Source organism: Parasteatoda tepidariorum, chromosome 11, assembly GCF_982258835.1.
Source record: "Parasteatoda tepidariorum strain Cologne lab strain chromosome 11, Ptep-v5.0, whole genome shotgun sequence".
Lineage (NCBI taxonomy): Eukaryota > Metazoa > Arthropoda > Arachnida > Araneae > Theridiidae > Parasteatoda > Parasteatoda tepidariorum.
The window spans coordinates 97,884,047-97,900,207 of NC_141765.1; the positions used below are offsets into that span (position 1 = coordinate 97,884,047).

The window sequence follows — 16,161 nt, forward strand, 5'->3', positions numbered from 1 at the left end:
ATATTTTGGAACATTGTGGGCCCACTAATTAGTCTATAAAAGATTCCTTCAGTACAATTGTTTGATACATTAGACTCTAATTTCAGGCCGAGTTTGAAATTTATAGGTTAATATTATAGGGAGTAACGGGGTGTCATGTGTTCGTGTCTCCTGATACGACTTTTGCCTTTTTTTAGCCATTATTCGCTCTTTAACAAAGAAAAATAATTCTTTTCAAGTATGAAACACTTTATTCACTTAAAAATATTGAGAAAGAAGTTAAAAAAATAACATTAAATAAAATAAATAAATAAATAAAAAATAATCAAAATTTATCTGTTTTTTTTAGCTATTATTCGCTATTTCATAAAGGAAAAATAGTTATTTCGTTATACAGAACACTTCATTCACGCTAGATTGTCGAAAAGTATATTAAAAAACATAATATAAAATGAAAAAAATTAAAGCCGATCCTTGCAGGGCATCGAACCCAGGACAACCGGGACTGCATAGCATCCTTCCCCACAACGCTAACAACTGCACCACGCATCACATACCTGCTCCGCGTATATATAGCTTAAAGTACCTCTTCCCGGTTAGTCAACAAAACATATTTTGGAACATTGTGGGCCCACTAATTAGTCTATAAAAAATTCCTTCAGTACAATTGTTTGATATATTAGACTCTAATTTCAGGCCGAGTTTGAAATTTATAGGTTAATATTATAGGGAGAAACGGGGTGTGATGTGTACGTGCCTCCTGATACGACTTTTGTCTTTTTTTAAGCCATTATTCGCTCTTTAACAAAGAAAAATAATTCTTTTCATGTATGAAACACTTTATTCACTTAAAAATATTGAGAAAGAAGTTAAAAAAAAATAACATTAAATAAAATAATTAAATAAATAAAAAATAATCAAAATTTATCTGTTTATTAGCTATTATTCGCTATTTCATAAAGGAAAAATAGTTATTTCGTTATACAGAACGCTTCATTCACGCTAGATTGTCGAAAAGTATTTTAAAAAACATAATATAAAATAAAATTTAAAAAAATTATAGCCGATCCTTGTAGGGTATCGAACCCAGGACATCCGGGACTGCATAGCATCCTTCCCCACAACGTTAACAACTGCACCACGCATCACATACCTGCTCCGCGTATATATAGCTTAAAGTCCCTCTTCCCGGTTAGTCAACAAAACATATTTTGGAACATTGTGGGCCCACTAATTAGTCTATAAAAAATTCCTTCAGTACACTTGTTTGATACATTAGACTCTAATTTCAGGCGGAGTTTGAAATTTATAGGTTAATATTATAGGAAGTAACGGGGTGTGATGTTTGCGTGCCTCCTGATACGACTTTTGTCTTTTTTTAAGCCATTATTCGCTCTTTAACAAAGAAAAATAATTCTTTTCATATATGAAACACTTTATTCACTTAAAAATATTAAGAAAGAAGTTAAAAAAATAACATTAAATAAAATAAATAAATAAATAAAAAATAATCAAATTTTATCTGTTTATTAGCTATTATTCGCTATTTCATAAAGTAAAAATAATTATTTCGTTATACAGAACACTTCATTCACGCTAGATTGTCGAAAAGTATATTAAAAAACATAATATAAAATAAAATTAAAAAAAATTAAAGCCGCTCCTTGCAGGGCATCGAACCCAGGACATCCGGGACTGCAAAGCATTCTTTCCCACAACGCTAACAACTGCACCACGCATCACATACCTGCTCCGCGTATATATAGCTTAAAGTACCTTTTCCCGGTTAGTCAACAAAACATATTTTGGAACATTGTGGGCCCACTAATTAGTCTATAAAAAATTCCTTCAGTACTATTGTTTGATACATTAGACTCTAATTTCAGGCCGAGTTTGAAATTTATAGGTTAATATTATAGGGAGTAACGGGGTGTGATGTGTGCGTGCCTCCTGATACGACTTTTGACTTTTTTTAAGCCATTATTCGCTCTTTAACAAAGAAAAATAATTCTTTTCATATATGAAACACTTTATTCACTTATAAATATTGAGAAAGAAGTTAAAAAAATAAAATTAAATAAAATAAATAAATAAATAAAAAATAATCAAATTTTATCTGTTTATTAGCTATTATTCGCTATTTCATAAAGGAAAAATAGTTATTTCGTTATACAGAACACTTCATTCACGCTAGATTGTCGAAAAGTATATTAAAAAACATAATATAAAATAAAATTAAAAAAAATTAAAGCCGCTCCTTGCAGGGCATCGAACCCAGGACATCCGGGACTGCAAAGCATTCTTTCCCACAACGCTAATAACTGCACCACGCATCACATACCTGCTCCGCGTATATATAGCTTAAAGTACCTTTTCCCGGTTAGTCAACAAAACATATTTTGGAACATTGTGGGCCCACTAATTAGTCTATAAAAAATTCCTTCAGTACAACTGTTTGATACATTAGACTCTAATTTCATTCCGAGTTTGAAATTTATAGGTTAATATTATAGGGAGTAACGGGGTGTGATGTGTGCGTGCCTCCTGATACGACTTTTGACTTTTTTTAAGCCATTATTCGCTCTTTAACAAAGAAAAATAATTCTTTTCATATATGAAACACTTTATTCACTTAAAAATATTGAGAAAGAATAAAATAAATAATTAAATAAAAAATAATCAAAATTTATCTGTTTATTAGCTATTATTCGCTATTTCATAAAGGAAAAATAGTTATTTCGTTATACAGAACATTCCATTCACGCTAGATTGTCGAAAAGTATATTAAAAAATATAATATAAAATAAAATTAAAGCCGATCCCTGCAGGGCATCGAACCCTGGACATCCGGGACTGCAAAGCATTCTTCCCCACAACGCTAACAACTGCACCACGCATCACATACCTGCTCCGCGTATATATAGCTTAAAGTTCCTCTTCCCGGTTAGTCAACAAAACATATTTTGGAACATTGTGGGCCCAGTAATTAGTCTATAAAAAATTCCTTCAATAAAATTGTTTGATATATTAGACTCTAATTTCAGGCCGAGTTTGAAATTTATAGGTTAATATTATAGGGAGTAACGGGGTGTGATGTGTGCGTGCCTCCGGATACGACTTTTGACTTTTTTTTAAGCCATTATTCGCTCTTTATCAAAGAAAAATAATTCTTTTCATATATGAAACACTTTATTCACTTAAAAATATTGAGAAAGAAGCTAAAAAAATAACATTAAATAAAATAAATAAATAAATAAAAAATAATCCAAATTTATCTGTTTATTAGCTATTATTCGCTATTTCATAAAGGAAAAATAGTTATTTCGTTATACAGAACACTTCATTCACGCTAGATAGTCGAAAAGTATATTAAAAAACGTAATATAAAATAAAATTAAAAAAAATTTAAACCGATCCTTGCAGGGTATCGAACCCAGGACATCCGGGACTGCATAGCATCCTTCCCCACAACGTTAACAACTGCACCACGCATCACATACCTGCTCCGCGTATATATAGCTTAAAGTACCTCTTCCCGGTTAGTCAACAAAACATATTTTGGAACATCGTGGGCCCACTAATTAGTCTATGAAAAATTCCTTCAGTACTATTGTTTGATATATTAGACTCTAATTTCAGGCCGAGTTTGAAATTTATAGGTTAATATTATAGGGAGTAACGGGGTGCGATGTGTGCGTGCCTCCTGATACGACTTTTGTCTTTTTTTAAGCCATTATTCGCTCTTTAACAAAGAAAAATAATTCTTTTCATATATGAAACACTTTATTCACTTAAAAATATTGAGAAAGAATAAAATAAATAATTAAATAAAAAATAATCAAAATTTATCTGTTTATTAGCTATTATTCGCTATTTCATAAAGGAAAAATAGTTATTTCGTTATACAGAACACTTCATTCACGCTAGATTGTCGAAAAGTATATTAAAAAATATAATATAAAATAAAATTAAAGCCGATCCCTGCAGGGCATCGAACCCAGGACATCCGGGACTGCAAAGCATTCTTCCCCACAACGCTAACAACTGCACCACGCATCACATACCTGCTCCGCGTATATATAGCTTAAAGTTCCTCTTCCCGGTTAGTCAACAAAACATATTTTGGAACATTGTGGGCCCAGTAATTAGTCTATAAAAAATTCCTTCAGTAAAATTGTTTGATATATTAGACTCTAATTTCAGGCCGAGTTTGAAATTTATAGGTTAATATTATAGGGAGTAACGGGGTGTGATGTTTGCGTGCCTCCTGATACGACTTTTGTCTTTTTTTAAGCCATTATTCGCTCCTTAACAAAGAAAAATAATTCTTTTCATATATGAAACACTTTATTCACTTAAAAATATTGAGAAAGAAGTTAAAAAAATAACATTAAATAAAATAAATAAATAAATAAAAAATAATCATATTTATCTGTTTATTAGCTATTATTCGCTACTTCATAAAGGAAAAATAGTTATTTTGTTATACAGAGCACTTCATTCACGCTAGATTGTCGAGAAGTATATTAAAAAACATTATATGAAATAAAATTAAAAAAAATTACAGCCGATCCTTGCAGGGTATCGAACCCAGGACATCCGGGACTGCATAGCATCCTTACCCACAACGCTAACAACTGCACCACGAATCACATACCTGCTACGCGTATATATAGCTTAAAGTACCTCTTCTCGGTTAGTCAACAAAACATATTTTGGAACATTGTGGGCCCACTAATTAGTCTATAAAAAATTCCTTCAGTACAATTGTTTGATACATTAGACACTAACTTCAGGCCGAGTTTGAAATTTATAGGTTAATAATATAGGGAGTAACGGGGTGTGATGTGTTCGTGCCTCCTGATACGACTTTTGCCTTTTTTTAAGTCATTATTCGCTCTTTAACAAAGAAAAATAATTCTTTTCATATATGAAACACTTTATTCACTTAAAAATATTGAGAAAGAAGTTAAAAAAATAACATTAAATAAAATAAATAAATAAATAAAAAATAATCAAAATTTATCTGTTTTTTTTTTAGCTATTATTCGCTATTTCATAAAGGAAAAATAGTTATTTCGTTATACAGAACACTTCATTCACGCTAGATAGTCGAAAAGTATATTAAAAAACATAATATAAAATAAAATTAAAAAAAATTAAAGCCGATCCTCGCAGGGTATCGAACCCAGGACAGCATAGCATTCTTCCCCACACGCGTATATATAGCTTAAAGTACCTCGTCCCGGTTAGTCAACAAAACATATTTTGGAACATTGTGGGCCCACTAATTAGTCTATAAAAAATTCCTTCAGTACTATTGTTTGATACATTAGACTCTAATTTCAGGCCGAGTTTGAAATTTATAGGTTAATAATATAGGGAGTAGCGGGGTGTGATGTGTGCGTGCCTCCTGATACGACTTTTGACTTTTTTTAAGCCATTATTCGCTGTTTAACAAAGAAAAATAATTCTTTTCTTATATGAAACACTTTATTCACTTAAAAATATTGAGAAAGAAGTTAAAGAAATAACGTTAAATCAAATAAATAAATAAATAAAAAGTAATCAAAATTTATCTGTTTATTAGCTATTATTCGCTATTTCATAAAGGAAAAATAGTTATTTCGTTATACAGAGCACTTCATTCACGCTAGATAGTCGAAAAGTATATTAAAAAACAAAATATAAAATAAAAGTAAAAAAAAATTAAAGCCGATCCTTGCAGGGTATCGAACCCAGGACACCCGGGACTGCATAGCATCCTTCCCCACAACGCTAACAACTGCACCACGCATCACATACCTGCGCCGCGTATATATAGCTTAAAGTACCTCTTCCCGGTTGGTCAACAAAACATATTTCGGAACATTGTGGGCCCACTAATTAGTCTATAAAAAATTCCTTCAGTACAATTGTTTGATATATTAGACTCTAATTTCAGGCCGAGTTTGAAATTTATAGGTTAATATTATAGGGAGTAACGGGGTGTGATGTGTGCGTGCCTCCGGATACGACTTTTGACTTTTTTTAAGCCATTATTCGCTCTTTAACAAAGAAAAATAATTATTTTCATATATGAAACACTTTATTCACTTAAAAATATTGAGAAAGAAGTTAAAAAAATAACATTAAATGAAATAAATAAATAATCAAAATGTATCTGTTTATTAGCTATTATTCGCTATTTCATAGAGGAAAAATAGTTATTTCGTTATACAGAACACTTCATTCGCGCTAGATTGTCGAGAAGTATATTAAAAAACATTATATGAAATAAAATTTAAAAAAATTACAGCCGATCCTTGCAGGGTATCGAACCCAGGACATCCGGGACTGCATAGCAGCCTTACCCACAACGCTAACAACTGCACCACGAATCACATACCTGCTACGCGTGTATATAGCTTAAAGTACCTCTTCTCGGTTAGTCAACAAAACATATTTTGGAACATTGTGGGCCCACTAATTAGTCTATAAAAAATTCCTTCAGTACAATTGTTTGATACATTAGACACTAACTTCAGGCCGAGTTTGAAATTTATAGGTTAATAATATAGGGAGTAACGGGGTGTGATGTGTTCGTGCCTCCTGATACGACTTTTGCCTTTTTTTAAGTCATTATTCGCTCTTTAACAAAGAAAAATAATTCTTTTCATATATGAAACACTATATTCACTTAAAAATATTGAGAAAGATGTTAAAAAAATAACATTAAATAAAATAAATAAATAAATAAAAAATAATCAAAATTATCTGTTTATTAGCTATTATTTGCTATTTCATAAAGGAAAAATAGTTATTTCGTTATACAGAACACTTCATTCACGCTAGATAGCCGAAAAGTATGTTAAAAACATAATATAAAATAAAATTAAAAAAAAAATATAGCAGATCCTTGCAGGGTATCGAACCCAGGACATTCGGGACTGCATAATATCCTTCCACACAACGCTAACAACTGCACCACGCATCACCTACCTGCTCCGCGTATAGCTTAAAGTACCTCTTCCCGGTTAGTCAACAAAACATATTTTGGAACATTGTGGGCCCACTAATTAGTCTATAAAAAATTCCTTCAGTACAATTGTTTGATACATTAGACACTAACTTCTGGCTGAGTTTGAAATTTATAGGTTAATATTATAGGGAGTAACGGGGTGTGATGTGTTCGTGCCTCCTGATACGACTTTTGCCTTTTTTTAAGCCATTATTCGCTCTTTAACAAAGAAAAATAATTCTTTTCACATATAGAATACTTTATTCGCTATAAAATATTGAAAAGAAGCAAAAAGAAATAATATAAATGAAAATAAATAAATAAATAAAAATGATCCGAAATTTATCCGTTTATTAGCTATTATTCGCTATTTCCCGAAGAAAAAATAGTTTTTTTTATATATACAGAACACTTGATTCACGTTAAAATATCAAAAAATATATATAAAAAAATAATATTAAAAATAGAAAAAATTCGAATGACGACCCTCGCAGGGTGTCGAACCCAGGGCCTCCGGGACTGCAAATCTAACTTGTCACACAGCTTTACCAATTGCGCTACGCTTCACAAGCCAAATCTGCGAATATTTGCCTTAAAACACCTCCTCCCGGCTAGTAAACAACTCTTAAACTCAGAGTAGTAAACAACTCTTATTTTGGCCCATTGTGGGCCCACTAATTGGTCTATAAAAAAAAATCCTCGGTACAATTGTTCGATATATTAAACTCTAATTTTGGGCGGAGTTTGAAATTTATAGGTTAATATTATAAGGAGTTACGGGGCGTGATATGTGTATGCCTCCTGATATGTCTTCTGTCCCTTTATCAGCCATTTTTTGCTCTTTAATGTGTTTTTCGATATTCTGGAGGGTCCTGCATGTAGGAAATAATTATTTTTTATTGGGAAAATGGGTAAAAACTGGAAAAATGCAGGAAAATTAGTTTATTTGCTCTTTTTCGACTTCTTTTGTAACATTTTGGATATACTAGCATGCATGGGGTGTTTTCTGTGTGTGAAATCCAGCAAAGAAAGCGTAATGGAATAATAAAAAAAAAGAATAAAAAAATAAAATAGCTCGAGAAAGGTTCAAATTTCGAAACCCCCTAGCTCCCTTTAATATCAAGGTATAATTTTCAAACTCCGATCCAAATATGGCTGCCGAAGAGAAATTTTATAGGCCAAGTATGGGGTTCACAGTGGGCCCCTAAAGGTATTTTGCGAAGATGAGAGGAGAGAGAGCTTTTGAAGCGAAACTGTGGTAGGCTTCACGGAGCACCATGGACTGGATGGTAGGCCACCAGACAAGCAAGTTCGCTGCTGGAGGGAGGAGTCCTGGGTTCGAATCCCAGGGACGGAGAAATTTTCATAAAATTTTTTTGTTTCTTTCAAATTATATTATTTTTTAAATGTGTTTTTCGATATTCTGGAGGGTCCTGCATGTAGGAAATAATGTTTTTTTACTGGAAAAATCCAGGAAAATCAGTTTATTTGCTCTTTTTCGACTTCTTTTGTAACATTTTGGATATTCAAGCAGGCATGGGGTGTTTTCTCTGTGTGAAATCCAGCAAAGAAAGCGTAATGGAATAATAAAAAAAAGAATAAAAAAATAAAATGGCTCGAGAAAGATTCAAATTTCGAGACCCCCTAGCTCCCTTTAATATGAAGGTATAATTTACAAACTCCGACCCTAAGTAGGGGTCTATGGTCCAAACATGGCTCCTAAGAGAATTTTTATAGGCCAATTAGGTAGGTCACAGAGGGCCCCTAAAGGTATATTGTGAAGATGAGAGGAGACAGCTCTTGAAGCGAAACTGTGGTAGGCTTGACGTATCACCGTGAACTGGATGGTAGGCCACCAGACAAGCAAGTTCGCTGCTGGAGGGAGGAGTCCTGGGTTCGAATCCCAGGGACGGAGAAATTTTTATAAAATTTTTTTGTTTCTTTCAAATTATATTATTTTTTTAATGTGTTTTTCGATATTCTGGAGGGTCCTGCATGTAGGAAATAATTTTTTTTATTGGGAAAAAACTGGCCCGATATCACACCTTAATAGTGACCTATAATATTTTAATTGGACCACGTATTGTATTACCGGGTAATAGTGTACCCTAACAGAGGAAATAATTAGAGACCTCATAGGGGGTACACAATGTGGCCCTGTAGTTTAATACGTATGCATATCTAAAATAGTGTGTTCAATCGCTTTAAAATGAGGAAATTCATGTTCTAAAGAACTTTAAAACGAGGAAATTCGTGTTCTTAAGAGCTTTAAAACGAGGAAATTTGAAATCATTTTTCAATAATAACGCAAGGCCCGATATCAGACCTTAATATTGACGCATAATATATAAATTGGACCACGTATTATATTACTGGGTAATAGCGTACCCTACCAGAGGAAATAATTATAGACCTCATGGGGATACACAATGTGGCTCTTTAATTTCCTATGTATGTATAAATATAATAGTGTGTTGAATAGCGTTTAAATGAAGAAATTCGTCTTCTAAGGAGCTTTAAACATTCGAAGTCATTTTTCAATATTAACTAATGCAAGACCCGATATCAGACCTTAATATTGACCCATAATATTTTAATTGGACCACGTATTATATTACTGGGTAATAGTGTACCCTACCTGAGGACATAATTATAGACCTCATAGGGTCTATAATTATTTGCTGAGCAAATATTTATAGACCTCATTTCTAATAATAACAATGTGGCCCTGTAGTTTACTATGTTCGCATATCTAAAATAGTGTGTTCAATCGCTTTAAAATGTGGAAATTCGTCTTCTAAAAATCTTTAAAACGAGCCGATACGAAGTCATTTTCAATATTAACGCAAGACCCCATATCAGACCTTAATATTGACCCATAATATTTTAATTGAATCACATATTATATTCAGTTTACTATATTCAGTTTATTGAGGGTTACTAGCAGGGTTCGTTGATTTAAATCAGCTTGATTTAAATCACGATTTAAATCAAATGATTTTTTTAAAAAAATCATTGATTTAAATCAACTAATTTTTTTATCTATATATATTGATTTTAAAAGTTAAAAGACAGTGTTTTGAATTTTTGATACTTTTATTATTTTCTTTTCTCAGTATTAAAATTTAATTTAAATAAATTGCTGCATTAATTAATTTTAGTTAACGAAATTACTTTCTTGGTGTGTGTTAAATTCCAACACATTTGAAATTACATTTTTAAAAATCTTTTGATTCTTGAGATTGAAAGTACACATTAAAGTAAACATTTAATGCTGTCTTAATATAGACTTGCATAGCTGTAGAAAGTAATTAATAAACATGAATTTTTTTCGAAAAATTGAATTACAAGTAATGTTAATTAAAAATCTACCTTTTGAATGAAAAAGCGTTAATTAAAATCTACATCATATTTTATTGGTGGAAAGTGTATATTTCTGAAGCTTGAGTTTATATTAAAAAGAAATTACCGTAATATGCCAAAAACAGAAAGAAAAAAAAACGGGCTGATGAATTCAGATGTTTTTTTTTCCTATTGTAGTGTCATTCTTCCCTTCCAAACTCTTTCGAAGTCTATTTGATGCAGTAGGGTTATTAACTGGTACTTTTTTCTCATAATATGTTTACAGTATCTTTGACATTATCTGATTTTCTAAAAAGAAATTTTGTGAAAAAAAATTACAATGAATACATAGATTTTCTAATTTTTTTTTTAGCTTAACTTATCTATTTTGATATAGAATTAAAAGTGAATATTTTAATATAAAAATATACAGATTAAATATTTATTTATTTTTTGATGAATACTTCAGATGTTTTTTAATATTTATAAACACAGTCTGCTACATTTATTTTGTCATTTTAAAAATCATGAGGAAAAAAAAAAAGAAATCACAATTTTGAATTAAAGTTATGGTTTGCTAACTGAAACTTTGTTTTAATAGTTAAAGCATAGGGGTCTGTCCAAGCCGGTACCTTTACAAATTCAACATTAGGAAAAATGATAGAATAATCACACAAAATACTTATTCTTAAAATTTTATTTTTGTGTCTCGTAAGAAACAATAAATCCATATTTTTACTATATTTGTGTTGATTTTTTAATATAATTTTTAATTTTCACAAAATAGGTACCTCTCAGAAAGACCCAAACAGACCCCTGAAGTATTCTTTAAATTCTCTATTTCATCTAGTCTTTAAATTTTAATCATGCATTTCTTTCAAAATGGTTGCTATGCATTCAAAGCCATGTTTTAGTTAGAGCTTCTAAAATATTGTTACAATATAGTTTTAATATTAAGTTAATTTGTTTAAACATTTATAATTTTTTTAATCATAAATTAAAGTTCTTACAGTGTATTTGAATAAAAATCAAAAAAATCTGATTTAAATCAAAAAAATCCGATTTAAATCAAAAAAATCTGATTCTTTTGATTTTTTTTAAAAAAATCAAAAAAATCACAAACCCTGGTTACTAGAGGTCATAGACCTAGTTACCCCTAATTGACAGCCGCAAATCTAATTATTTTTATTTAATCTTATGAAGAATATTAATTCAATTAATTAACAATTAGCTAAATGAATATTTAGCTATCTAGGTAATTAATACATATTTGAATAGATTATTAATAAATGAACTAAGAAAATTTTTTAATGTATTTTTTACATTTCAATTATTTTTTGTAAAAAAAAGTTTTTTTTACACAGTGCAATCCCTTAGTCTAGAATATGTGCCAAGCATAAGCTATGTTTCCACTTATTAATACATTTTCAAACTAGGTAATTTTTCTAATAATAATCTCTAATAATTTTTTCTTTACTGTGCTGTACTACTTAAAAGCAGAATAATAAAATTGCTGTCCAAATTTATAAAAATAATGTATCTCACAAGTAATTGTGCAAATTTTAACTTGCAGTCTATATATATGTATATAAATTATAAAACATAATAAATATATAATGAAGCTAAAAATATAGAGCCTTAAAATGAAAGCTGTGTGTTTTTAAGTTATACTATTGTATCCTATACAGAAATAAATACAACCTACAGCTGATAATATTAAGAAGCTGCCTACAGATGATGATTTAGTGCGGTATTGATCCTGAAGTCGTGTTTTGCTGATTATATTAAGTCTTGCAGCAAATTTTGCAAAAAATAAGCGTATTGTACAAAAATGTACAAATGTAGCCACCTACTAATATAATGTAATAAATTGAATGTACCCTGGAATTAGCTAAATACATAATTAACACAGTTTATTGTATACATTTTATTTAAATACAAAGACATATCTATAAACAACACAAAAATTACACAAATTTCTATTTATATTTCATATTCAATATGAAAATAATAAGGACAACAGAGAATTGAAATATTTTTGTCCACATAGAATCACTTGGGCTTAACAATAGAAGAGTTCTGAAGAACTTCAATAAATCAACTACAACAAACAATGCTTGACATTATTCAAAATCCTGAAAGAGAGGATAAAATAAAAATTACGCAAATCATAGATTTTAAGCAACATAAGTATTTTTGTGAAAATGGGCTTTTAAAACCAAAATTTTATCTTGAAAAGTTCTTGCTTACGTCATTTCATCAATACATTTTGATTCATTAAAATACCTATTGTAACACCATGCAGATATACACCAGCCTTATAATTTAGAAAGATTTTGAACATAAAAATCCTTTTTGAATGAAATTATTGAATAGTGAAACACAAACCCATTAAGATTGACACCTAGTACATGAAAATCTGGCTGTTAAATTAAAAGTTATTCAGGGTGTACACTTTTTTTATTTTGTGCACACCTTTTATCAGAAAATATTTAATTAATTTTCAAAAACTTACTGTTTTTTTTCCTTCTTTATTTTATGGTGCTCAATTTTATTGCTTTTAATATTTAAAATGATTATGAAGATTGATAAAATGATTATTCTAATGTAAATTGTTTCAAAGAAAGGTATAGAAGAAAAATTACTTTTAAATATATACAACTTACATACTGATACGAATTTATCAATCATATTTCCTTTTCGCTTTACTTTCATGATTAAATTTTTAATTGTATTCCTTTGACAAAAAAAATTTCAAAATTTACAATATTTTTCGAATTAAAATATGCATCAAAACGATAATATGTAATCAAATTGAAACCAGTTCAGCAATAAATGAAAAAATTTTGCTCAAAATTTGCTAGTTGAAAAAACAGATAATTTTCCAATACTCTAATAACTTTATATTTTAATAAATTTTTAAATTACTTCAACGGTGATGCTTTCTGAAATTTATATGTTTTCCGTACATAAAAAGAAAGAGAATTAGATAAGAACAGTTGTAATTAAAAAAAACAAACTATCAATGACAGATTTGACTAAATCACAATTTCAATAATGTCTCTATGTAACTGGTATAGATGTAAGACAAAAATGGACAAGTTTACATAAATATTATACATAACATTATTTACATCTCTGAAGAAATTTATTTTCTTCAATTTTTATTTTATTTATTTAGTTACTTTTTTAACTAAAAATTTTTGTTACATACTCCATTACCATGCCAACTACAGAGTTCTCCTTTAGAATAAAAAAGGGCAGGGTGCTTCCTCACACAAAAGAGTACATTGAGTTTTGAAAGGGCTCTTACTTAACACCGTAAATATTTAACAAAATGTGTAATAGCTGAATTTGATCTTCAACGATTGTTAAATTACCCTCATATTTCAAAAAAGAATTTTTACTCATTATCAAAATTAGAGAAAAATTTGTAGTTTATAAAAAAAAAAAAAGACATGCTAAAAGAGAATCACTGTGCACACATTTTTTCAAATAAATAAATAAATAAATATACAAAAATATTTATTAAAAAAATAATTTAAAAATCCCTTAATAAATTAATTAATCCTAACAAAGTAAATATTTATACTGGTATCAGAATCAAACCTATCAACACAGATAATTTTAAAAGTGTGTAATTATCATTTAAACATTAAATTTTTTTAATGGAATATGAACAAAAAGACATTGTCATCAAAGGGCAGTGAGGGCGGGTGGCCCTTCCCCAGGAAGTACACTGCATACTACATGCATTTTCATTTGATACAAAAAAATTAGTTGCCATTTTCTGTATATAGGTGTAGCAGGTGCTACATATGAGCCACTTACAATATATACTTTTCAAATTTCACTAAAACGTTTTGTAAAAATATACATGCATTAAGGGGCACAAACCAAAAGAAACAAAACTTATTGAAATCTAATGAATAATTTGGAGGATAGCTGGACTGAAAGTATTTAACCTGTTTGATTGCCAAAAGGCCAGAAAAGTTAAAAAACAATCAACATTTCAATATGGAATTAAATTGGTTCTGGTGTTTTTCATCTCCCCTAACTCATAAGAGAATCGTAAGATATCTATAATTTGTTTGCTTACTTAAATGTTAGTTTTGAGACTCCAAATGTGTTTAATTTTTAAACTTCTGTTTCAAGAAAACTTTTTTTTTTGAAAAGGTGAATTTTGCCTTAAATAAAAAGATTTCCTTCTATTTACGAATAGATAAATAAGTGAAATGTAGGTGTTATTAACACTGCTTTTTAGTTATGATAAATTAAATTTACCTACACATTTAATTAATTTTTTAAAGAATTTTTAACTTTTATGAGACATTTCACGTGCTTAGACTAAAAATAAGTTTTCTTATCGGAAAAAAATTGTTCTGCCAAATAATGTCTTTGAAGGCATTCAATACTGTACATGTTAGTTTCAAGATGCTTCAAATCGGTACTTTATCATAACTTTTTCTTCTCTAACCTAAACTCAATTAAAATTTTATTGTGCTTAATATGAAAAAAATATTTTACAAACATGAATATAAAATTTGGAAATATAACTTTTTTTCATTGAATAGGGAAGAGAACTATGAAAATGAAAAACCATTATTAAAATATAAAACAACATACTCTCACTTCTGCACTTTTATGTGCCTTTTGCACATATACAAAACTTTTCAAAGGATCATTATATAGGAAAATAATGTTAATTATCATTTGTTTATGTGTGGTTCAAAAAATAAATATTTCAATTATGCGGACAATTTTTTAAAAAAATAGACAAAAATTTTAATTTGTTCTCTTTAAATAGGAAAAAAATAATCACATTTTTTTTAGAAAAAATTGTTTACATTTAAATTAAAGCAAATGAACAATTTTCCTAACAGATAAAATGAAATATGCTACTGGATCTAGTAAAATAGTTCATTTTTCTTCCCCTTGTGACTTTTCATGCTTATTGTTTCTAGGAAGACACTTTTTCTATGAACTTGAATAAGGTGTCTCATCTGTACAACAACCATATTGAAACCACCATATATATACCACCCATATGCTTTGAAAATGTATCATGTACAGTTTCTTTCCCACCACTGATTAAAACATTAGTTTTTGGTAAATGAATGTTATAGCGATTACTATTATTCAGTTTCAGAGAAAACAGAGATGGCGAAAAAGTTTCTCAAAGTCATAAAAAAGAGTTAGAAGGATTAGCCACTACTCATAACTATTTATAGTTTAATTCAGCTATTGAAACTTTTCTTATTTGTATAAACTTACAGTTTCTGAAATCTTATGCACTTTTTCTCTTGGTCCCAAAGACTGGTGCAGAAGTGAGCATTTACGGTATTCTATTAATGAATTCTCTGAATATATTAAAGTGCCCCTAATCCTTCTTTAAAATCATAATTAAAATAATAAATAAAATTTCTCAAAATAATATTAAATTGCTTATGCACATCAAAGATTCTGAAGACGATAAAAACTATAAGTTAAATAGTTAATCATCGACTAATGAATTTAAAAATTAGTCTGTATCAGTGGAATTGGTTGATAACAGTTGTTTTTCTTAATTTAATTGATTTAAAATAGAACAGTTTCACATAAAAGCTGTTTTTTTAAATTTATAATTGATTTTGAAGAAAACTCTTCCAATTGATTATAAATAAATATTTATCTTTTATATATGGTATGCCACCTATTACAATCATCATTAAAAATTTGCATTTGAACCCTGCTGCAGTAAGATTGACAGGTAAACAACAACCATTTTGCTCCAACCAACAGATTATGTAAACAAAATAAGAAAATTAACAAGAAATAAAGCAGCCAGATTTTTTCGTTAA

At 29.4% G+C, this 16,161-nt stretch overlaps 1 protein-coding gene and 1 long non-coding RNA gene across 16 annotated transcripts in view; one reads left to right on the forward strand and one right to left on the reverse strand.

Annotated features, from left to right (window-relative positions):
• Positions 1–16,161, forward strand: part of LOC147801958 (uncharacterized) — a 361,588-nt gene that overhangs the window by 84,864 nt on the left and 260,563 nt on the right. The window lies entirely within an intron of this gene.
• The window catches only part of LOC147801959 (uncharacterized), a 33,372-nt gene continuing 29,444 nt past the window's right edge, over positions 12,234–16,161 (reverse strand). For all 11 annotated transcript variants that reach the window (XM_087154381.1, XM_087154385.1, XM_087154389.1 and 8 more), the window contains one exon: positions 12,234–12,456. The gene's annotated coding sequence lies outside the window, so the exon portion shown is untranslated. The remainder of the gene's footprint in view (positions 12,457–16,161) is intronic.